We start from the raw sequence: 26,157 nt of genomic DNA, 5'->3' as shown, positions 1-26,157 counted from the left end.
AAATCTACACGTTCAGAAAAGTCTGTCAAGAACCTGGAACAAAATCCCAGTTAGTGAGAGTTTTTCCACTGACCTCACAAGTGCAAGTATTTCTCTCTTGCTGTGAGGCTCACATTCATAACGACACCAATAGGAAAGCACCCGCTTTTTGTTAAGATGAAGAACAGGAAAGCACCCATTCTTTTAAGATGAAGATATGTTGGTGGATATTTCTGCATAAAGTCCATAATCTAAACAAAAGCTTAAAAAGATACAGCTAATCATGTAGACAGATGTACAGATGACTGGTTCCTCTAAGAACACACCATAGCTAACTCTTCTGCTGCTGCAAAAATAGGCATCATTAAAAACTATTTAACTACCAAAAGAGCTCTGCTAGTGATGATTCTGATCATATTAGCAGGTTAGTTATTAATCGAACTATTTTCAGTGATACAGAAAAATGAACCCAAGTCTTTGCCTTCAACATAACATTATATTTTTGGTTGAGTAATTGCTTTTGTTAGGAAAAACTCAGAACAGGCTGCAACTGGAACTCCAGCTCAAATCCTGAACCCCATCTACATTTTCTTCATATTTGCATAAATAATGGAGATTTAAGTTTTCCTCAAAGACTGATGGTACAATGCCTCAAAGAGCCTGAAGATCAGACCTTTGGAGTCGCTGTCATATACTAGAAGACAAGGGCAAACAATCAAGTGTAAAGAGTCAGAAACTAAGCAAAAAAAAAAAAAAAAAAGAAGAATAGGAAGGAGGAGGCACCACTGCAATCAAGATGTAGAGAGACACGCAGTTGCAATTACAGAGAAAAAAGGAGAAGGTTTGAAATATGAATCTTTCAGAGGAAGAAAGGATTTCGTTGAACTGCAGTAAAGATTAGGGGCTTGTCAATATTGAGATAGGGAGGAAAGTCAAGACAATTGAAGAAAGATGTGAATTCAAAGGTAATTCTTAAAACATACTAATCTTCTGAAGCATGCAGAGTTAAGCTGTGGTAAGATGACTTCAGAGTAAGATCACTCACACAGGGGTCATTGCACTTTAATTAAAATATAGTTGTAGATAATGAGTCTTACCTATCTATCCTGGAGAATAAGCACATGGTGACATACAGAAAAGGAGATATAAAAAGATAATACACAAAGAAAATAAGAGACCTGAAAAAAATGAGAGGCCTGAAAAAGCCTGGTTGGCAAGATAATAGTAAGACTTTATCCTAAGCAACCAGATCCTCATCTCTTGACCATCTGTACTCAGTTTCTCCAGAACCTGTATATGCATTGCCCGTAAATCGCAAAGGTTGATTCTGTAGGTTCAGCAAGAGATTACATCCTAGAAGGTTCCTGTAGATGTTGTGAAGATCACATAGCCTGCTGTGACTAATCAGCTGGATATCCTGTGCATTACTACAGGAAATAATGAAAGCAGCAAAGGCATTTCAAGTAAGAGAACAGGATATTTCACCTCCCCTGTTCCTGTTATTTAAAAATTTAGCTGAGGCGGTAAGACTGCAGGACTTTGACATGAGTTGGACTGTTCCTTCACACATGAACCCACTTCCCACCTCAATCCTGCCAGGAGCAGTTTGCAAGTACCACTGATTCCTTTCCAGCTGTCCATGTGACATTTGGACACACAAGTTGTTTGTTTCTCTTCCTCCTTTCAGACAAAACTTTGTGAGATATTTTTAACTATAAACTACAAAAGCCTACTGAACAAATAAAACAAAAGTTCCTTTTCTCAAGTGACGTCGAGTTCTCTGATAAGGATAAAGCCAGTACAAACAACTGCCTGATGTGGAGTAACTCTTTCCACCATTTCCAGCCAGTCACGTCTGGAGTCTCTATTTACCCTGGAAGAAGATAGCTCCAGACCCATCAGTGGAGGATTCAGTCCTGTGGAGTGCAGGTGCTGTACTCCATAAGGCATGTAAAAATGCTGAGGTCTACTGTAATTAGTTTTCAGATTAAGTCTGGCAGTTTAGTATGTCTTATGTGCAATGATTAACAAAAATAAAATGTGTTCTAAAATTAAAGGGAGTTGAAAAAGAAAACAAAGCTAAGAAATATTTCCTTATCTCTTGTTTCACAATAAAGAACTATTTCTGCTTTTGAACTGCAAAGCATAAACAGCACTTTCTTCACCAGCTCATAGAATTTATTTATGGTTCAGACCCTTTCAGTGCTGTCATCTCAGCTCTGAGGGCAAACTGGACACAAACCTCTGTAGCTGAGACGTTTTCAGAAAGAGAGCTGTCTGATGTTGGCACAGAGCTGCCAGGTTGTGTCCTTAACTACTGCTTCCCAAAACACCACCGTATGGGAAGTAAAGAAGGGAGAGAGGCTGTGAACAATGCCTCTTTGTATCCTACCGATTTCCAGGAATAGTGCTGCTGGCCCCAGGCTGTGACACGGTTTTCACACACCTCTCCCCCAGCAAATCCGCAAGCTAGGCTTTCATAACCAAGGGCTGCTCCAAAGGGTCACCATGCCACGTGCAGTATTCCTGCAGGTTTCTGCCTTTTCAGGGATCTTATAAGCTATTATGGGCAAAGGCAACTTTGTAGAGTCAAAGTCTATAGCTTCCCCCCACTCCTTTCAAACCCTGAAAATTACAGTATTGTTACTTCTCTAAGGAAGGAGTTTCAGAGTGCTGAAAATAAGCTATGTGAGGACTGGGTTGAATAATACTTTCTAACCACTGTGAATTCCAGTAGGAAATTAATTCTCACTAACTGACTTTATTTCAAAAGTGTTAATACGCTACAATGGTTGGCTGCAAATGTGGTTTCCATGTTAACTGAAGAAGGAAGTTTTTTTCAATGACAAGTAATTATCAAATATTTCATCTTCCTGTTATGAACAGAAATACCATTAATTTAACATATTTACTTTACCTGGAGATTATATCCTGTTGTTGAAAACATGCAAAATCTTAATATCCCTAATATCCATAAGTCTATCTGATTCATTTGTGAACATCACCAGAAAATATCTACGTTTACAGCTTTTATACTCCTTTTCACTTTCTATATAGAAATATTCAAGTAAATGAGTTCATTTCATGAAATATTCCATAGGACTGATAAGTATCATTTTGTGTGTCCTTTATACATAAAGTAAAACAACAGTGAGTCTACATCAAACAGGAGCGTGAGTGTATTAGGAGACTTTGAAAAGCAGAGTTTTTCCACCCTGACAGAGCCTTGTGCTCATAAAGCCATGGAGGTTCTGCACAAAATCACCAAGCGACAACTGGTAAACCTCTGCCTACTGAGCTGTGATAATGCTCCTCCTATTTCTACACTTCAGCGCCTACATGCAGCGGGGTAAAAATGCTGTTCCTTGTCAGTTTGCTCTTGCAAGAGCATCTAGCTGCTGTGGGCACAGGGCTGCTGCAAATTCATTCATCAGACAGTGAATGTATTTGAAACAAACTTACTAGTCCTATTCCCAGTTCTTTAGCAAGTTTTTTTAGTGGGGTCATTGCTAGATGTGCTGGTGACTGTGGAATCACCTTCAGTCTATTCACAGCAACCTTCACTTTTCCTATTATTTTCCTGTGTCAGCTGCTGTTCAGTAGCCTTGGTTCCTACTCTCAAACCAACATGGCTGACAATCAGAGTTCTGAAAACTGTTCTTTTTTTTTTTTTCCTGCATATGATACTTCTTTTCCCAGTGATAATATGATTGCTGGTGACAGTCTAAATTTCTTGTATAATTTTCAAGAGGCAAACTGCAATGTCACTGTTCTTCATATTCTTTACAAGTTGTAAAAAGCTATAAGTTACACTCTTCCCATTTTTTTTTGTTTTATTTTGCATTTAAATACACAAAGCAGTTGCATTTTTCAATTATCTGCTTTAATAACTAACTACAGGAGGGACTCTATGCTGATCTTGTTTTCCAGTCTCCTAGTATAGAATAAAAATGTTTAAATCATGAGTTAAATCCAATGACTGACTAGCAAGAAACCATCACTGAACAGTCTGAAGACCTACTATTAGTTTCACATACTGTTTGCTCACAGGGAATGTTTCCTTTTTTACTGACATACCTGACAATGAGTGAACAGTAACATCAGAGTTTACAAACTCTTTATTTCTTTATTTTTTCATCAAGTCATCTTATGTGTTAAATGGCAGGTGATAAAAGCATACACCTTTTTGAAGATAACTTGCCAGCTAATGCAATGTATGTCTACATCTTTGAAGAAAAGTTTTCCTCTGTGCCAGTGTTGCTAATTATAATTTTTTATCACAAGGCTATATAACATTGAGTATTTTCCTCAATGCTCTGACTTCTGGAATAAAGATATTAAATTAATTTTCCAGCAGTAAGGGAACCCTTTGGTCCCTCAGGACACGTTGCAAGCTTCCGTATTTCATAATTTTGAATATCTGATCAGCAGAACTTGGAAACATCGTGTCTCTTCGCATTTCCAGAGACTCCAGAAAAACAACACTCCTATGAATGTTATGAAAGACTTTGTGACGTATTTTATCACCACTTGTAAGAGACCCAGGCTAAGGAATTCAAAACATTGACAGAAATGAGCTTTCTGAGTACCACTTCTTGCAGACAGAGGTGAGCTTGTTCTGGCCCACTAGTAGAGCTCAACAGAGCCCGGCGAGGGGCTGGGATGGTAGCGCCAAATGGGCTGATTCTACCTGATCCAAATGATCCATGTGGATTTTGCATAAACAAAATGCAAAGGCCAGTGCTGCCTACTCTTGTAAGCAAAAAGCACAGGTCTGTGGCCTGCCCTGCGAAAGCATGCTGCACCTTACAGTGCCACCGACTGCACCAGGACTTCTTGAATATTCAGCAGCTCTGAAAGTCGTGACACCTCTCTTAAGCCTCCACAAATGCAAATGAAGCTAAAATCATAAGAGCAAATCCTGGGAGAAAATAAAACATTAAAAACACTTTATGTGTTGGGGGGGGAAATTATCAAATGCATCTTCAGTAAAATATTCCCCTCAACATTAACCTACTACTATTAAGCAAAATAATAAAACATATAGCTCCTTCTTATTTCTATTAAAATACAAAGTGAGTAATTAATAGTGCATCCATTCATGTCTCTATATAGGAAAGAATATATTTTTTTCCTATTTTGAAGAAACTAGAGAATATATTTAGTGGTCAGCACCACGCCATGATCCTGAGGGGATCAGAATGAAAATAACTGTATCCACAGTGCCTTCCTTGCCATGTGCAGCTCTCCCGCGTACACTCAGCAAACAGGTCTCAGATAATTAACTCACATTCCTCTTCTACATAATTATACAAAGAAAAGGTATTCAGTCATATTTCCATTTTACTTTACACCGTCTAGATCAGTCCTCATACATATTAAATATTAATGAACTACCAAGAAACAGAAAGATCATCCCAAATAACATACATATATCCTCCAACACCTTTCATCTGAACACAAATTTTAATGTCTGCATATTTTCATAATCTCAATACAGTCTATTTCCAATGCCAATTTCTGAACTTGCCATTTTCTCACACAGAAGACACAAATGTGAACAGCACTTGTTTTTCATCTAATCTCTGTAAATGAACCATGGAGCCTGATGGTTGCCACATGTTCAACAACATTTACCAGGGCTGCCAAAAGGTTACAAGGGGATCTACTCTCTCAAGTATTACTTAATACCACCAGGCCTGCAGTCTTTAATTCTTTGTCTTGAAATTAGCATTATGAGGAAAGACACAAGTCATTCTGCTGTATGAAAAGTCCATGGAAATTACTGTGTTACCAAGGTGGCTCTTATGGTTACCTCAACTTTCCCTTTATTATTTTTTTGCCCTGTTCCCAGCAAGGAGCCAGAGTAGTAACACTGTATTTTTTTTTTTCATTTAATCTGCATACAAAACTCCACCAGTATGTCTTTTGCTGAACAGCCGACAAAGGCATATGTCCAAATCTCTCTATACCATCAAAACACTGGCATGGAGATACTGGCTATTATGACCAGAAGTTCACCTACCCTGGGTATCCCATCTTTAGCAACAATCACGAACAAACCTCCAGAGTGGAGCCAATAACAGAAGCATTACCAAATGTTTGTAGTATTTCACAAATTGAAGCACTTATGGCTTTGTGCCATTTTCCACATATTTTTGAGAATATCCAAATTTAGTGCTTTAGGTACCTTCCTTCTATCTACAGAGGTGGATAGGGAGGGGAAGAAAGGAAAAACCAGTACCTAACTCAAAATTCTAAACTTTGAAATCGCCCAATCTAGCATTTTTTCAGGCACACTAATGCTATACATTCTGATACCTGCAAGTCACACAGCGAGTAGCACATTTCTCCTTGGAGGTATGGAAATCTTTGGCTCTGCATAGTGCAGAGCACTGATGCTTGATATGGGAGTAGTGAGTGAGCAGATACAAGTCACCTGGGGGTCCAGCCATCTGCCTCTCTCACCCTACCACATCAGAGGATCTCAGCTTTAAATCTATTTCCTACCTCAGCAAAAAAATATGTTTTACCCTTGGCAAATGTGTGCTTAGGTAGGACATTCTTCATTTCCTCAGTAAAAAGGCAACCTTCCTATCCCAGGCTGGGCTATCTGTTGTTTTTTTTCTCCTGTAAGAAAATGGCAGCCCCCTGAAGGTGTTCAAGAAGGCTAAAATGGTTAAAAGTAATCTTGAGGGAGAATTAGGAGTAAAGTAAGTAAAGTACAAGTAAGGTGGTCAAAAGTGTGTAATAGATGCTATTTAACCTCTGACTGTCATTTGTCATGGGTGTCACTGAGCACGTGGCATACACAAAAATATTAAAAAAGGCCTTTCCCATATGGTGGGGGGTTTTTTTGTTTTGGTTTGTTTGTTTGGTTTTGTTTGGTTTGGTCTTTTTTTTAGTTCTGAATTTTAAGTTTGGTCTGAATTAAGCTTTAGCTTTTTTCTTTTTAATTATATTTTATTAGGTAGTTTGGAAGAAACAAAACAGTATTTTACAAACTTTATTTCAATGTTGATAAAGGATAATACAAACTCAGCAATTGCTTACCATATCTGTTCCCTCAAGACCACCCTGAAATCCTAAACAAGTCAAAAGGGCCACACTGAGAATAAATATCAAAGACATTGCCAAATTTGCCTTTCTATTTAATTAGCTGACAAGCTCATTAGCAGAAGAGTTGTATAGGAGAGTTTGCCTGCAGCCCTCGCTCACATCAAGGACTGCAAAGAAGTAGGTTGCAGTCACACATGCTAAAAGCCACACAGTGCTGGCAGCAAGAGTAGTAGATGGCAGAACTGGGGGCAGGGATGTCTGTCCTGCTGCAGGTGAAACTCTGCAGCACACTGTGCTGAAAAGCGAGATTTGGCATCTTTGTGGGGGGAGCCAAACAGTGGATTCTACAGCACAGAGCACAACTAGCAGGGCACATCCCTGGTACATTTCCTGTATGTGGGAGGAATGGGTGGGAAAGACAATCCATGTCTACAGCATCCCAACTCTGACCTGTCTCACGGAGCACCGCATGGTGAATAAACCAACACAGTCACAGGTGGTAAACAAACACTGCCATCAGAAAACATATGCAATATTTGTGTGCATGAGAAGGGATGAGTGTCTGCACCCAGACTGCATGGCATGAGGCACAGTGGCCTGCTTCTGGGTCAAACAGCCTGTCACTGAGCAGCACCATTTATTATTTTGTTGGATTTTAGTACTTGTTCAGCATGCAGCAGCTAATACTCCAAGAGTGCTCTAGGAACTGAAAAGACTGTTTGTCTTCTTTGAAGTAAAGGCAGTTCATTGCACTCTTTCCAAGAATGAGCGTACCCATGTAATTATTGCTGGGCTGTTGTCAAGCACATTTTAGCTTAAAATACAAACAAAATCTTAATTTGCAATAATTTGAGGATTTCTTCAACCCTTTTCTACTGAGAAAATAAAATTTGGGGGACTCAAGGAGTCACAGTTGTTACTAATCAAATTTATTTAAGAGAGTAATGTGAAACATCATGTTTGCGCAAGTTCATAATCACAGCAGAATTCAATCATTTTTACAGAACATTTATTTGAAACATTCTGTACACAAAGTTTGAATATGGCAGAGAGTATTTCCCTTGCAGTTTAGGTTTGATTTCATTCCTGGAAACTGCTACAAAAATCGTGCTCACTTGCAGTAGGGTTCTTTATTTACGCTCAGTTTTAGTTTTAAGACCTGTGACAAACACCAGACTGCTCACGTTTGTCACGACACAGGCAGAGTCACCACACATCCTGCCCTGCCTCCTGGTACTACCCTGCTAGCATGACATGCTCCTGGCTCACCCTGGAGCAGTTGGTTCAGCAGGTTTTCGCCTCTGTGGATATCCAGGTTTGGAACTGGAAAAGGGAATTTGAACTTCATATGCCTCCCTGGCATATCAGCACTTACAGCCACAGCGTCACAATCATGTCTTAAAATGATGATCCTCATACTGATGTTACCCTTCCCCTATTACAAAGATCAACCCTGTAGTGGTTGTCTGTACGGAGACAAGTCCTGCTCATCTCAGCAAGAATTTTGGGTCCAGCAGAGACCTGGAGGCCTCCTGCCTTCAGAGCCACCCAGCACCTTTTCCCATCCTCACCCTCAAACCCCTCTTTTCAACAACACATGCTGTTATTTTTTAAAAAGGTATAATATACCAAAATCTAACTTTTAGGAATTTTAACCTTGGTGCTAAGCCAGGCTTTTTTTTTGTCCGATGAGACTACCAACAATTTTCCTGAATAGTGCCAGGTGCAAGGATTTTTTTAAGGGAAGCTTTACTAGTTCAGTGGAAACTGGCCAAAAGCCACGAACTTGTTCCAGCCAGCTGACCAGCCAGCTGCAAAGGGTGATTATAATGCCCTTCCCTCATGGCTGCAAACATGTCAGCTCATCATTGGCCTGTCAAGAAGATCACACAGCCCACTGGCAACTTTCCTCAAAATGCATGTACTGTAAAGCCTCTTTCCATGTCTTTGCCTAAGACTTAGCACAACAAAATTGCTTACTGTACTTGTCTTTAGTGCCTCTTACCTCTGCATTGCTATGTGTCAATCTCTCTTCCCCATAGAAAAAAAAACAAAGCAACACCTCTCCGAACCAATCACACGACATCCTTGGCAATGGTGGAAAACCTTCTTTACCAATAGCTTGTGACAGAAGTTGAAGGAGTCTCGTGACATTTCCCTCGGCAAGGAGAAGAGTGTGAGGATGAAGAAGAACTTAATCTGGACTTTTTTCCTCCCTCACCTACCATATTCTGTATGAAGGGTAAAGAAATCAGGCAGAGAGACAAACGATGTCACTTCAGCTCCCGTGTGCCATCTGTTTTTTCCATTTCAAGCTTCCCATATACTTTACATGGTGACAGCTCATCAGAAAGGAATCGTCCCACAGCATACTTCTGGTTTGTAAGGCAGAAAGAGCACTTTCTTCCTGTTCTACTCTCCTATATTTTGGCACTTCAGCTGTCTCTCTGTACCAGTCTGACTTTGTACCTACAGCTATTCCCTTAATCCCTCTGTTTCTAGAAACATTCCACTCCCCTCAGCCTTGACCTTACAGCTACTTCACTTGCTAAGTATAACCATTTTTTCCTTAAAAGTTACTGTAACATATCTGTGTTTGTCCCATCACTTGGGGGGCGGGGGGAGGGAAGCTGGGAGCCAGTAAGAGCTGCATGGTACCACAGCTGCATACGTTCATAATTTCAAGGTTTATGGGTTTCTTGTTGACGTAGTCATGATGTTATTTTTAAAAGATAATGTTTTTGATAGATTACACATACCAAAAGCACTAACATTACCTATCAAAAACATCTTTCTCGTTATTAAAATACTTTGAGTGAAGCTTCAGTCAAAGAAAAAAAAAAAGTCAAGATAAAATGATACCTCAACCAGGACCATCTTTGTGGTTTTGCTATGGGGAAAAAAAATGTGCAAATTATTCACTGCTTGCAATCTCTCTTGCAAGCTCATAGAGCAGGCATTAACCTGACATATAAACTTTTACAAATATTATTAGCACTTCAAAGACACCACAAATATTGAAGCAGATAAATTCTCTATTACTTACTCGCCTCCGATGTATCCTTAAGCAGGACAACACACCTTCTCATCTTTTGCCTGCTGAGTTAAGGCTGAGAATATGCATTAGGTATGATGTACTTGGTTCAAGAAAAGGGTTTCATTTGAACTGATAAAGTGAGAATTTTTTCTGTAGTTAAGGGAGACATCTCGTCCTTAAATTTTCCATTTAGTCCTGTAGGTTTCAGAAATATGTTTCATCTTTTTATATCTCACACTGTAACATACAGTTTCAATGGAGTTTTAAGCAGAGAATGATGGCAGTGACTTTAAGATATCCTAGTATTTTCTAAGCCTACACCATGGTCAAAGACAGTGACTCTGTTTCACACCTGTTGATATAATGGAAATACTCTGTACTTTCTTGGGAGGTTATGGGTTCCATCATTAGAGTGTATAATAATATTTTATAGAGTATCCCACTTATTTCTTAAAACATAATCATTGTAGTTAGCATGAACCACTCAGTGGCACTTATGTTTCATTCTAACTGGTTTCACCACACTGTTGCAGAAAGCACCTTTTCCTGGTTGAATCAGTGAGACCTAAGCTGGAGCTACCAGTGTGTTGTCTATAGAGCCAGGGTTGCAGAGGCACCACTCAGAAAGATGACCTGGTGCTAGGACACACTCTCCGTGTCTTGTGTTTGTTGTCCTGAAAATGTAGCACACTCTTCAGTGTCCAACCTCTCTATTTTCCAGGCTATGCAGTGAGATTGAGATGGGCTATTGAGATGGGCTTGGAACAGATGCCGGCAGAGTCTGTGGTTTGTACTGAGAAGAACTGGAGGCTATATCTGAAGTTATGAGCTTGCACAAAGTAGAAATCTAAATAAACAAATGCCTGGTCTTCAAAGTTTGGTTTACCATCAGGTTACAAGCGTGAGTGAAGAAATCAGGGAACATCCTTAATTGCAGATGAACTTCCATGTAACACCAATGCATTTCCAGTACAACACCTTAACAATGTACCCAGAAAGAGAAAGCTAGAGTCTTTTATCATTCTTTTGGCACATCTGATTTATTTATGTATGCATTGGAGCTGTATCTGTTTTAAGTCTCTAGACATTTTAGTCATGACACATTTAAACACACACAACTTGCTTTTTTAAAAAAAATGACACCTGATCAGATGAGACTGAAGAACTAAGTGCTTTCTTTGTGAACACACTGCCTTTCTTCTATACACAATGCCAGCTGCTTGACAGATCTAAGACTTGAGGTGCGGATTGAGTGGTGGACAAAGGTGTGAACTCAGGTCAGAAGCAAGCATCAGTCCATAGAGCAATTGCAGGATGCACATACAAACACACCACGCTTTCAGAAAGGTCTTCCCCAGATAGGAATCCACTGTACCCTGGTAAAATGGATTCAGAAAGGGGGCACAACACACACAAAAGTTTTAAGCCACAAGAGGCCCAAAATCAACATGTGTGAGCACAGGCACCTTGATCAACCAGCTGTGCCCTTCTGCTGATCTCTTAGCCTGTGTGGATCTGAGGAGATCAGCAGGAGTGGGAGAAGAATGGTTCCAAAACACAAAACTTTCTCCATGAGTATCTTGCTCTGAAGTAAAAAACCAACCAACCAACCAACCACAGCCCCAAAACATTCTAACCCTTCCAAGTCCTTTTTGTTAAGACTTGAGCATTTGGTCTTGAGTCCTTAATGCAAAAGCAACTCTTGAGTGGCTAGAAGCCCACTCCCAGAATCTGCATTTTACATTCCCTACATCCATAACATGACTATTGTAAAGAAAACGAGGACTGAAAGATGCTTTGTCTCTAGCAAGACACAAACGAAATAGTTTGAGGTGAGCAGTGCGTTCACGTGGGACTGACCTGCGGTAAAATCCCAATCCAAATGCACAATATTTCTCAAGAAAATTAAAAAAATTAACTGGAAAACTGAAAGTTAAAATTACCTTAGATTCGTGGATCAAGCCTATTTTTAGCTGACTTCTAAACCACTTATATAATTCTTATAAAGAATTACTTGAATTAGTATTTCTTTATTTTTCTAAACACTGAGGCAACATATAGCTGCTGCAGTCCATTTTTCTGCATCTTGCAAAAACTTTACATAATTCTGGAAGCTCTTTAAACATGAGAGAGTATTTAAATACTCTTTTGAGATATAGAAAATATACTTCATAGGAGCAAGGGGATGTGGTAGAATTACTGCCAGAAACTATTTAATGGCTTGAAGCAATTTCTATCCTCCTGTTTGGAGAGAAAAAAAACCCCACCTGTTTAAAGGACATGGAATATCTTTCTATCTTCCCTTCTCTCAAAAAAAAACCCAAACAAACCCAACAAAACAGAACAACCAAACAACTAATTTGCCTTAACTTTACCTGTGCTTTTAGCATCCCTTCCCTGTGAATACTGAAGAACTAAACAGTAAGAGGAGTTCAAGATAGACTTTGTGAATGTTAATCTGGGACACCATTTTGCTAATAAGCACAGCTGCTGTTTCTGCTCAGTGCAAATTGTATTATTTTGTGTTCAATTGTTTGCATTTGTATAGTTTGACAGCCTTATCAATCCTGTAGGGCTGACGAAAATGGCACAACCACTGAAACCAAACATGAATTTATTTTCTGTAAAAGCAGGGCTGAGACACGGAAGCTGTGAAAGAAACTTGTTAGCAATTCCTTGTGTAGGCAGCATGTTTCACTTTAATCATATGCATTATGGCCTTTACCAATCGCTTCCATCTCACTCCTAGAGCTTTTCTGCACATCAGTTTGGCTAACCCACTTTCTGATGTCTGTGCCTCTGTAGAGGAAAGCTGAAAACTATATTGCTTCTTAGACTGCAAACAGCAAGACAACACACACACAAACACAGAGGGAAAATCAGTGCCTTTGGAGAGCGTGGCTTGTGCCCATCATCCCTTGGTTCTGCTCCGTGTTTTTCATTCTCCCGTTGTCAGCCGGACGCCTGTCGCGCCTGCACTGAGCTATTTAAACACAAGAGGGCAGGCGACATGCAAAGGAAAACATTTCCCCGAGAGTTTTCACAGCAAATAGCCAATGTTGAACAGGCTGCTGGAAAACTAAAGAAGCACTTTTCACTTTGAGCACAAGGAAACATGTCACCAAGCTTTTCTCCGTTTCTCCAGTCAGTACATTATTAGTTACAGCTGTACCTCTGCATTTAGAAACTATGTCAAAAGGTGAATGGTTTTTTTCTCTTGAAACCTGTAGCAATTTCTAAGGCTACTACCCAACAGTAAGAAAAGTTGCTTTCTCTTTTTCCAAGACTTGACATGCAGTTTAGTGAAAATGCAACAGATTCTCCCTCAGTATATTCCACCTGCTGAAATATTTAAGGCTCTCCCCACCATAAATGTATTTCGGAGTGTTGTGCTCGTTCTTACACAACCCTGCTATTTAAATGTGGGTAGTTGTTAGAGCAGGCTGTCATAGGACGGCTGTCTAGAAGTAGGCAGTGCAGCTGTGAAGTAGCACTCCAGCCCCCCTACTAACACATTCTCTGCTGGTTTACTGTTGAAAAATTTCCAGTACTAGAATCTTTGAAGCTAAAATACCAATTCATTTTACAGATGCCACCACAGTACAATGTATTTTGCTATTATTATTGATATTTTGAGCTTGTGAGTTAATTTTGTCAACAACAACAACAACAAAACCCCCCAAAACAGTAATAATTGACTCCTAATAAAGTCAGCAAGGTTTATGGCACCAATATGAACAAGTCACGGGTTAGATTTTCGAGACAAATACCATGCCTGGTAAAATAAATATGGAGATGCAATCTGAAGCAAAATTGTGCCCTCGTTTTTCTGTCTGATGCTAACAGATCAAAAGTTAGATCCTGCTAACCCATATTTTCTTGTCTCTGCCCAGCTCCTCTGCATTTATCTACATAAGCAATGTAATTGGTTCTGATGACACATTCATATAAAGAGACTTGTCTGAATTGTTTTACAGCTGGGAATTCAGATATTTCAATATTTGGAGCCTGGCATAAAGGAGAAGGTCAGGATTAGTCCTTCTAAAAAACACAATGGTGTAAGCATCTGTGTAGATGCTCCAGTTTTTGAAAAGTTCTTGAAATTCTTTGACTGTGACAACAATGAATTCTTTTATCTGCTTCAAACTAAAACAGATTACTGACCATTTATGGGGGAAGGAAAAAGAAATCTAATGAACTGATTTGCTATTCAAGGTAATTCTTCTCTGACATTAGTAACCATTATACAGTTCTACATTTTCTACAGCACATCACCAGCATTTATTGCACCAACACATTACCAGGAAGGGCCCAGCTGAATTGCCTCTCTCACATAAACAACACTTGAGCTGGGTGTTATTGCTTTGGGTTTTTCTGCAAATGAAGTAAGGATTTGGAAGCAAGCATCCTCCAGGATTTTAGCTAGGCAAGAGAGCTTATGACAAAGATGAACAAGACCAAATGGTAATAAATGCAAAAGGAATTAGAATTCATGTGTCAGCGAACTTACTCTATTCCGCAGTTTGCCTTATATTTTCAAATTTTTTCTCAGATAGATACTTAACACATGTATGTAGTACTCTTAAGAAGAATGTTCTGAAAATCAAAACTGCATTTTTCTCACAGTCATCCAGCCAGTCACCAGCCTTCATCTCACACCTTCAGGCCATTAGCTCCAGGTTGGCTAAATCTGCCTTTTGGACTACACATGTTGATGAACAAGAACAGGATCTTTTTTTGTTTTGTTTTTATCTTGGGAAAGGAAGTGTTCTGGCAGTATGTCTAGGTCTTATGCTTAGAACAGGATAAAGCAAAAAAGACAACACCACCCTGCAATATACGTGTCTCGTGATGGAATTAATCAGTGTATCTGAACAGGATGAACTTTCCTACAATAGAATTAAAAGGAAACACCTTGCAGATAATAATGAAAAAGTGTAGTAGCTCATGCAAAAACCTTTCCTTTTCCCACAACAGCTCTTAAAGGATTCAGTTCTTAATTTCTTTTTAAAGAAAAAAACAAATTCTTATTCCAAGTCAAGAATATTTTCAATGAATGAAAAAAAAAGCATTGCAAAGAATCCCTAGAATAAAGTTTGTCTTCTTACTTTTACATAAAGTCTGAAATGATTCTCCACTTTAATTCCTTCTAAAGAACAACAACAAAAATATCTGCACCATATATTTCTAGAAAACAAAGACTTAGTGCACAGATACAGTTCTTAAAAGATATGTTACATAATCACCCTCATGTAACAGACTACAGTAAATTTTTAAAAATCAATTTAACTGTAGTAATTTCTGATTTATTACAGTTTGGATCAGCACATTGTAATTGCAAAAGCTGCACATTTGTAATTAATGAGTACAAATTATTCAGAAGTGGAATGGGTTGAATATTATTAGAAGTTTATACACATAGCAACAATTCTGTTCATACAGAAAACTAAATTCAGAAGTTGACTTTAATGCACAATGCCTTTTTTTCATTAGCGAGCTATGATGAAAAGCCAGTACTATAAAGATTATGACCTGAGGTTCAAGATTGAAGTTAAACAGCCTCTAATCCTCTCTATATAATACTAAAGGCATTTTGAATCAAATACATACCCATGCTCATGGTGCAAAGTAGTACTCAACAAAGATAATCCCATGGGACTCCACCTCTGCTCTGCCATGAGGCCACAGAAAGGGTGAGTAGAGCAACTGGCGGAAAAGGCATTTCATCCCAACCTTTTCCTTGCTGTGGTATTTTAGGACAGGATGCAGCAGTACGCTCCTGGCTCCTGGCCTGTGCCGACCGCAACCACTGCATTTCCATGGAGACCCGGACATGTAGGCCAGGACTCCAGCAGCCCTCCAATCATTCCTCCCCATCCACCTGCTCCAAAGGACCAGTGGAATAGGTGAGCTCTGCCCACACCTAGTGACCAGCTGCAGGCACGAGGGGAGCTTTGAGGCTAAACAGAGGACAACTCTCTCTCACGTCTGTCCATGAGCACACAACTCAAGACAAGCTTCAGCCTCCCAGGAATATTCAGACAGTAAGATGTGCAAGATTTGTAAAACAAATGCCGTAACATTGCTTAAAAGACACAAATAGAACAATTACTTTTCCAGAAATTATTATTTTCTTTTCTTGATAAGATCAGTACATTTGATGCTAAAATTCAGCTGCTTGGGGATGCAGACAACCTTTTACTGTCAACCATAAATAAACTGAAACAGCAATATTCCCAGTGAAGTGGCTGAGTCATCAACTCAGGTATTTAAGACATGGGTATAGGTATATAAAAGATGTGTAGATGTAGCACTTAGGTACATGGTTTAGTAGGGGACTCAGCTGTGTTAGATTAAGGGCTGGACTCGATCTTAGAAGTCCTTTCCAACCTAAATGATTCCATGATTCTATAGTGAACTATAAATGGAGTAAGGGCTTGTTGCTGAGATGTTCAGTAGAAATTCTTTTTTGCTATCCAGTGGGAACAAGACTGGCCCTTTATACTGATGTATCACCCACCTCTCTGTTTCTTGGAGGTAAAAACAAAAAACAAGACAAAAAATGTCATCATTGCTAAAGGATGTACCTTACAGAACTGCTTAAGTTAATTTCTATACAGAGAGATTCTAAATGGAGTTCTGAGAAGAAAAACACAACAGAATTTGTACCCCTACAGCTTTTGATCCAAGATATTTCCCCACTGCAACAATTTTCTTACTCAATCACCACCTCCCCATTCCAAAGGGAACTACAAAATGATCATGTTCTGTTCTATCAGACTGCCAATCTACTAGAGACATGCACATTGTGAGTTTATTAGGAAAAAGGCTGAGATTAATGTAAAATATTTGTATACAACAGAATACGCAGAAGCCAGACTACAGACCAGAAACTATATATATTATGTAGGAGTATAAAATTACAAATACAGATATTGTGTGCAGCTACCAAAAAAGTTTTAAAATTCATGTGAAATTTTTGGACTTCACTTTGTTCAGTTTGTAGGACTCCTGAGGGTGGATTATATGTAACAGCCACATGTTCTCAATCTGCTTGTTGATCTCACTTGAAAAATTGACAAGACTGGGTAGTAAAGTTCTAAGCTAAAGCTTTAAAACTCATCCTTGAGTGCAAGCTAACCATTTGAAATTCAAAAAGTGGCTAATTTTCCAGACTAGTTCCAATTATACTCAATTCTTTAATCTAAACTACACAGCTTTTTAACACTATACTTTGATTGATATGAATAGTCAAGGCTGGCTTTTTCTTTTTGTGAACAGAAGGTACCTATCAAGCTTATCTGTGCAAGACTCAAATTGCTTATTAGATCTAGAGGGAAATCACATCATTCTGGAGGCACTGTAAAATCCAGAAGAAAAGAAGAAATGGGATTTAAATATCTGCTAAAACATGTAGCTTACTATTGCTCACACAGAAGTGATGAAGCTTTTTTCTCAATAGGAAAAGAAAAAGGAAAAGAAAAAGGAAACCATTATTTGCTTATTGAAATATGTTTGTGCATTATTTTATATTCTGCACAACTGACAAATCCATTAATACTGAGCACTACATTGACAAGTCAGTCTTCCAGGTACTTTCCTGTTAGACATATTTACTACTTTACCATTTTTCTTATTCATCAAAAAAGCTATTTCTAACTTCTCAAAGACCTGCATTTCTGAAAGTATGTATGTTTTAATACTGAGTTTGTGAACAAATACTGAATATTATTCCAAAAATACTGCCAGTGCCAACACAGCGCTGTAAGAGCACTAGTTATGTCTGAAAAAAGTTTATTTCCCCTTTTTTACTTTGTAATTCAAGCTGCTCTGCAGCTAACAAAAGCGTTCTTATTGTAATTTTATTAAAGGTAACAATAAACATTAACTCAGTCTCAAACAGGATATGATGCTGTATGTAGCTAGATTAAAAGGGAATGTAAAACAAATTACCTGGATTGCTTAGGAAACCCTAAATGCCCTAATATACCCAACCATTTCTCAGAAGAACTAATGAAAAGCCTCTTTTGCTCTTGAAATGAATTAAGGTAGCCAGCAGTCTCTGAAATGTACCATTTTACCAGCAAGAAAAAACAAAAAGCAAATCTTGGGAGTAAATATCAGCTGGACATTCACATAACAGGGTCCAGAGAGACATATCCAGAAGTTTCCGCTTTTAATCCAACTCTGAATAATGTTGGATGCTGTTCTCTGTTCCTTCAGAGCTCTTCTACTGCCAAAATAACTGCAAGGTTTGCAAGTCCGAATGCATCGCAAGCCTTTCCCAAGGCACCCCAACACTATCTGAGGCACTGAAACTATGGCAACCGAATAAGAAAGCAGCTTCCATGATTAATAGATGAAGATCCCAGCGACAGTGCCTTGCTAGGCCATAATTCAGGAATGCTAGAGGAATTAGCATAGAATCTATCTCAATCTACCAATAAAAAGTAGATTTCAAAAGGCATCAACAAAAATTACAATTTTTTTCTGCTCAAAACAACAACAACAAAAAACTATGGAACTATAAACTGTTCAAAATCTCATTAACATTTCAATGAATGGCTGCCTCAAATGCAAGTAATGGATAAATGTTCATGAACAATGGTGAAGGAAGGAACAGAGGAAATTTCCCATATAATTACCAAAGCCATATGAGGAATATATAAAACATCTGAGTGAAGCTGAGCAGACAGAGATAGGAAAGTAGAAATAATGTTTGCTGCAGTCAGGAATATATTTGGATGCAGCTTTTCCCATTGTGCTGGGGATTCATAAGGGACAGTACTTTTTCCATCTGCTGAACTGGAACACACGACCATATCTATTATATGTATATTCTATATATTTGCATTATTAGAACATCCCATGAGCCTGTCAGGGTCATTGTAAAATTGATGATGGTTAGGAATACCTTTTATTTCTAAACACGTAATAAAACTTCTGCTATTATCTCTAGTAAAAATAATAGTATAGTAGTCCTTATCCAACTAGATGGCCTCAGACTAAGGTGAAAGGGTATAACAAAAACATTCTTTTTTTTTTCTAATTCCATAAACATTAAGTTTTCTCTAAAGGCAACTGGTTACAGAGATCACAAAAGCGTAGGAATGCTTTTTTTTTCTGCCTGCTTCATGGAAAGGGTATAATCCTGCAGTCAAGGCATGGCTCTACCTGGGGAGGGTGAGAGAGATGATGCCAAAGGCCTCTCATACTGAGGACAGCACACATACTGTCATGTCACATGATGTACAGCAGTGCTGTGCATCTGCCCCCGGAAACGCTTTAAGGTCAGAACTTCAGGCATGTTGCAAAGTGTATTTGTGTAGAAAGTTCCTCGGTAGCAGTTTTGTCAGTAGCTCAAAAAATAAAAAACAAAAAATGGCATGGAGTAGTCCATGATATATGAATTTCAAGTATGTAGTGTAAATACTTTATATAGAAGTGCCTATTATTAACAATACTTTTAAAGGAAAGGTCATCACTGAATGTAGTGAATTACCATATGTCTTCACTCTAGAGATACAGCAACTGGCAGTTCTGTTAATAGCTGGTTTATCTACTTCATTTTACATCTCTATTTCAGCCACTGAAGAAACACTTTGGGGCTCAGAGAAAAATTCTTTTCATACAAAAATGACCCTGTATTCACATCAAGCATAGCACAACCCTCCTTCTGGCTGATAAATAACTACAGTTCTAAACTGGGAAATACTTTGTAAGGCTTTGCAGCAAATTATGGGAAAATTTATGTTGAGTTTTTCTCATTTTCTTCTTCCTTTTTTGAAAATTGTTCCTTTTTTTAAATGAAATCTACTTCCTTTTTATTAAACTGTATCTGGAGTTAAACTTTAGATTTCAGAGGGCATAAATCTATTAGCCTTATTTATATTCATCTGGTGCACGAAAGCTGAGAACATGATTATTTTATAGGGGGAAGCATAGATCTCTCATCCCCTTCCCTATTTCCAGTGCCCTCACTATTAACTGTTAGCAGCCTGTGTAAGTCTGAAGTGACAAAAACTGCAAATGCCTCTGTGTATGCCTGTCTTTCAAAGAACCCCTTCCAAGACCTCCAGAATATCCTGGTTTTGTAGGTGCAGAATGCTTTTCTGTTTTTTGATTTCTCCGTTCCCATACCAGATTTAATTTTGAATCCTTTCACATCTTCCAGTGGCTAAAACAAAACAAGCAAATGAGCAGCTTGGGAACTCCACAAAGCATACGGGAGGTGCAATATCTATAACTCTAACACAGTAGGTGGCACTCTTCCCTTTAAATCCTAAGTCTGTGCCTTGGAGCTGTGCTGCCATATTGCAATCCAGATCCAAAACCAAAGCATCCTTCACCATGGACAATTAAAGATCCCTTAATACTGTATAAACATATGCATTCAGTTATTTCCATGGCCATAGGTAACACGGCACATAAAGAAAATAAACACTCGTAAACTCCAGTCTGTCAGGTTTCCACTTGAATTGGGGTAGTCCACTTCTGTCTTCACAGAACCTATGCACATATAAGCTGTTCTTCACTCAAGAGACTGGTGCAACAGGACAAAAATAAAAATATTCCTTTAGAGACCCGTCTGGCTCAGGACCAGGCTTTCCCCCAGCTGCTTGTTTCTGCCTTAGAACACTGTTCACAGTTGCTGTATGCCGTTGATCAGCAGTCGGACTCTGTGCTATTGACTGTATCTTACTGCCAAAACATTTCACCCGCCTCAGAGTAACCCTGATAATCAGAATTTTTGAGCATAAAATGCTCAAATGGTCACCATTAAAGAGCACTGCTTATTCCTCTTATTTTTCTGTTGCCCCGTCAAGCAAAGCTTGTCACAATTTGTCAGACGTGATTTGTTCCATGACACGCAGACCTACGTCTGATTTAACATTAAAGATCCATCCAAAGCAAATGTACTCACATGGTAGCTTCAGGTCCTTAACAAGTACCCAGCAGAGAACAGTATTTTCAGTTTGGGGCATAAACAAGAAAAAAAGTCCCCATTTAAGTAATATTTCAGCAACTGTCTTTACTCTCGGAAAATTACTCAGGCAAGCAAGGCTTTCCTGGGTCAGCAGAACTTACTTGGTTGAATGAGGGCTAAAGATTTACTTCATCAATAAATGAATAGTAGGAGGTCAAACACTGCAGCATCTGTATCAAATTAGGATAATGAAGACTTCTGGTTTACTACAGTTCAACTTTTCTCTAGCATATGCTGTGTGTAATATAATTTGAATGTTGTTTTCCAGCATTTACTGGCTTGTTTGTTTTCAGCACTCTGCTGTGGCGTATGGGAATCAGGTACTATACACTAAACATTTGTTTGGGTAGTATTACAATGTGTTCTTGCAAACAAGTTGGATGTGAGGCATGTATTAGCTCAGGTCAATTTAATCCTAAAACATTTTATGTCTCCCCTGCTGTAAACCATGTGAACTCCTTTCATGTGTATTTATGTATGGCTCTTCAAAACAAGATGACAAACTTCCCCTTCCCCTCACAAAACATGCACAAGCAAGTTCACAATCACCTACTTTCTTTTTAATGCAAACAGTTCTAGTCTGGATTTTTCACAGGTCATTAATTTTATCTCTCTCGTTTTCTTTCTCTTTTTTTTTTATTCTTTTAAAAAATGTAACGAAGGCAACTCCTCATCCTTAGCCCAATCAACTTCCTTCTTCAGTTTTAAACTCCAGTAACTGCAATCTTCTATTTACAAACATTAAGAGGGGTCTATGGCTAACATATAATATTCACTTTTATCTTCAAGCAGCTAGAAATGTTAGCTAGCCATGTTTCTCAGAGACGTCTGTGCCCAATTATTTTTTGGTTCAAGCAGTATGAGTTCTGTTGATAAGGTTGGTTTTGCCATTAAGTAAGAATATACAGTTTTCAAGTCGACTAATTGAGTATACACAGAACATCTGTGACTGCATAATTCGTACTCCCTGAAAGTATTCACCCATCCTTCAAGCATTTGATTCCCACTACATGAACAGCAAATGTTGCAAATATACGTTACGGTATTACTTACTATTTTAAATTTTGTTTAGCATTTAAACAGAAATCTTATTTGGGAATTCTGCTCCTGAACTAAACTTCCACAAAAGCCAGATATTTTCTCCAGTGAAGAGTGGTGGAGAACAGAAATCAAATTTTTAATGCATAAGAACATGTCTGACTTTAAAAAGAGTTAGTTCTCTTGGTCTTATAATTTTTGAGAGCTACAATATTAAAACCAGGCTCCTACTAGATAAAATTATACCCTTGACAGCGAAACACTTTGGTAACTGTGCTTCTCTAATAGTTACAAACCTTCCCTATCCCACTGAAGTAGGTATTTGCTTTCAACCACGTCTGAGGCAATTCCATGAAGAAAGGGGTTTGCTGGAGCAGACCCACATTTTTTCACCATACATTGGAATAGTCTCATTAAAAAAAAAAAACAGAAGCTAATCATAGCAAGATCATTTTGCTTTTCTAGTCTGAAATGGCAAAGGAAACCCTAAGCATGATAACAGCTACATAAACGTTACTCTGAGAAAAATGCCACAGATTTCTCAAAATGAATTCTGTGATTAAAAGAGCCTGACTCTACTGGACTTCATGACATTGATGCCAAAGGATTTAATCGCCAAGTAAAAATTACTTGGATGAGAATGGCTTACTGGATGACACAAATTAAATGAATGCACAGCAAAAGCAATCACTGAACTAACTGTAGTGAAGACAGTGCGAAAATCACACCTTTAGCTACTATCTTTGAGGTCAAGTTAGTAATTAATATCGTTGCTGTATGACATAAAACAAGTGAGCAGAATCTATGTCAAATAATAAGCCACCTCGTGTAACCCTGTGACAGAAATTGGTTGTACAGACTCGTTATTTACAACACCTGCATGTTGTGTATGCTCCTTTGGAAAATGAAGCATTCACCTTGAAACGTCAGGAAGTGGCATCTTTTACAATATATTACACAGCTAACTAAAGCCCTTATTTTTTTGCCGTTCTATTAGTGAAATAATTCTCCGCAGCAGCTAAACATCCGCGCTGTACAGATGCTGGCACAAACGTGCCTGTTTACAAACTTCAAAAGCGGCAGCGGCAATTAGCTCGGGAGAAGAACAGGAGAACAAATTACTCCCTGAACACAGAGCGGTCAAGGTTAGAAAAAGACAGAGCCATTTGCCTAAGGAAGACCCAGCAGTTACCGCCTTGCGACTCACCCTGAGATGAGCCAGACAGGGCAGAGGCGCGGATGATGGGCAGAAGGGCATCTCCGCTGCAACTGACCGGGCTGGAGCCTCAGACTGACTTCCCCCGCCAGCCCCCGACCCACACGCCGTCCGGGCCACCCCCGGGAAACACCTCCCTTGGATAGCCAGGCGCAAAGGGAAGAAGCAGCGGGGCGGTCGAGCCCACGCAAAGAGCAGGTACTTTCTCCACGCATGATGGAGACCCGAACTTTTAACCGCCCTCCCCGGCAGCGGAACGAGCGGCGGTGTGAACTCTCGGCCGCCCCAGGGCTGCCCGAGCCCCCGCCGTCGCCCCCCGTGCCTCAGCGCCGCGCCGCCAGCGCACCACAGACGAAGGCACAGCCTCCTAATTCACCCTGTCCTCGGCCGGGACTCTTCCCTGCCCCTGCACTTGAGGGGACGGGAGGTGTGAGTGTGTGCAGGGGGAAATCCCTCTTCCCTTGTTCAACACCGTTTCCCCTCAGCAGCATCCTGTCCCCTCCTCGGCATCAGCGGCACGAAGGAGCCCCGCTCCCAATCCCCGCCCGGCCTCCCCGCGCCCCGAGCCGGCCCGGCCGCTCCGCGGCGGCGCGAGGAGTTTGCGGGGCGCCGCCAGCCCGCGGCCCCTCCTCGGGGGCCGGCCCTGCTATTCTCCCTTAAAAAAACTTTCCCTTTTCCACCGTTTCGTCCAGCTCCCGCAGGGCCCGAGGGCGGAGAGGGGCCGCTGGAGCGGCAGGGCGAGTGCTGGGCGGAGAGAGCTGGGCTGCCTCGCAACGCTCCCTGCCCGCCGGGCCGCCCCGAAGGGGTCCGACCTTCCCCAGCCCGTCTGCCTGCGCTCCCCGGCCGAGCAGAAGCGGCTTGGCAGAGCCACCAGCCCGGGGGGAGAGGTGGTGGCGCCAGGCAGAAAGGGGCGGGGAGCATCCCTGCCCCAGAGCCACCCTTCTCCGCGGGGCTGCGGGAGGGCAGTCGGCAGCCCACCTTGGCCGGGGCCAGGGCGGAGGGTATGGCGGCCACCGTCCGCGGGGAGCGGGCGGAGAGGGGAGCCCGCGGCCCCAGCCCACAATCGCGAACAAAGCCCGCGGCTGCGCCGAGGGCTGCTCCGCGGAAGAAGTTGCCTTGGTTCCAGGCTACTTCGCCCCCAAAAGCAACCCAGCCTTGGAAAAAAACCCAGTAAATAAATACATCGGCCGCGACCCAACTACCTCGCGGGAAGAGCAGAGACGGCAGGGTTACGCCTCTGCACGGAGCGGCCACATAGTTCTTGTAACAAAGACCCCACCACCCAGACCCACATGATGCCCGGGGTGGCGGGCGGCGGCCTCGGCCTCAGACTCGACGTCTCGCGGTCCCCCCGGCCCCACGGTGCCTCGGCGGGCGCGACCCCCTGCGAGCGGGACTCGGCGGAGGGAGGCGAGGAGCCCCAGCGCCGCGCATGCAAGCCGTGCCAAGGGCTAGGGGAGGCAACTGGGGCTAGGTGTTGGGCAACTGGGGGAAGGGGAGTGAGGGAAGAATAAGAGGGGGGTGTGTGAAAAAAAGATAAAAGAAAGACGAAGCCACGAGATGTCGGGAAAGTGGCAACAGCAAGCGCAGCGCGTGCACTTGCGGGCGGCTCTCCTCCTCCCTACGCGCTGCAAACGATGTCGAGACAGAAGGCAGGAGCCAGCCTCAAACCACACACCACCCTCGCTCCTTCCAAGCCTGCCCGGGCGACCCGGGAGCCTTCCCTTCCGAGTAACCCCCAAACAGGAATACGGACGGGGGAGTACTGTACCTTTTCGGTGCATGTATCTGGGCAGCTAGAGGACAACTAGCTGATGTAGTGTCCCATTTAGTAATCCATTTTAGGGGATCTCTCTGGGAAACTGGAGCCACTCTCTCCTTTGCAATCCTTTGTCATTACTACATGTATGCTTCCAGGGGGATGGTATATTTAATATTTCTACTTTCTGAATTGCAAAAGCAATTTGTTCATTTCCAATGATGGGCGAAAAGGGGAGGGATCAGGTAGAAGAAAAAAAAACAAAAAAAAGCGTTAGCAACTCCTCTCCAGACCCAAATTCCACTAAGGTTCCACTCCAGCGAGTCCCCTTCAGCCGAGCCTCGGGAGGTAAGTCATTTCGTGGTCTCCTTCTGGTCCCTTTCTACCAAAAGTGCTCCCGTTGTGACGGCTGTTTCAGGAAAACTCCGAGGCAGGAGGCACTCGCTGTGCCACGGAAGGAAAGCGCAGTCGCTCCTTGCTTCGGGCTGCCGGGCATTGGACTGTGCGCGGCGAGGACCAGGGAGCCGCTACCTCTCTCTCTCCCCCTCTCTCTCTCTCTCTCTCTGTCTCTGTCTCTCCCGCCGCTCCCGCTCCGCCGCCCGTCTCCCGCCGCCGCCGCTGCCCCGCCGCCCGCGCGCTGCCCCAGGGACGCGGCTCCGCCGGCGGAGGCGGAGACAAAGCCCGGGACTGGCGCGCGCCGGGCGGGCGCGCCCGCGCCCCGCCCCGCCCCGCCCCTCCCGCTGCCGCGGGCGGGGCGCGCGCCCGGGAGGGGGCAGGGCCTGGGGGCGGGGCAGGGCTCGGGGGGGCGGGGCAGGGCCCGGGGGGCGGGGCCGGGCCGGGGGGCGGGGCCGGGCCGGGGGGGCGGGGCCGGGCCGGGGGGCGGGGCCGGGCCGGGGGGGCGGGGTCGGGCCGGGGGGGCGGGGCCGGGCGAGGCCGAGGGAGCGCGGCCGGGAGGGGCGGGAGGAGGGCCCGGCCGGGCGGGACGGGGGTTCGCGGTGCTGCTGGCGCTGCTGCCAGCGACACCTCGGGGCGGGTTCCGGGCGGCACGGGGCTTGTGCCGAGCAGGTGCCTGCGCCGGGGAC

The 26,157-nt window shown here is 41.9% G+C and overlaps 1 protein-coding gene across 5 annotated transcripts in view; it reads right to left on the bottom strand.

Moving 5' to 3' along the window:
* The window catches only part of SEMA6A (semaphorin 6A), a 117,764-nt gene extending 92,047 nt beyond the window's left edge, over positions 1-25,717 (bottom strand). For 2 of the 5 annotated variants that reach the window (XM_051789342.1, XM_051789339.1), the window contains exon 1: positions 25,088-25,716. The gene's annotated coding sequence lies outside the window, so the exon portion shown is untranslated. Of the gene's footprint in view, positions 1-15,685; positions 16,428-25,087 lie in introns of those variants that run through there. The other 3 variants (XM_051789344.1, XM_051789343.1, XM_051789340.1) reach the window with 3 other exon arrangements.
* Between the last annotated feature and the right edge of the window lie 440 nt (positions 25,718-26,157).

Source organism: Manacus candei, unplaced genomic scaffold, assembly GCF_025592945.1.
Source record: "Manacus candei isolate 608988 ecotype Guabito, Panama unplaced genomic scaffold, ASM2559294v1 h1tg000027l, whole genome shotgun sequence".
NCBI lineage: Eukaryota > Metazoa > Chordata > Aves > Passeriformes > Pipridae > Manacus > Manacus candei.
Note: the sequence above shows the minus strand (reverse complement) of the source record. Positions and strands in the feature narration are given on the sequence as shown.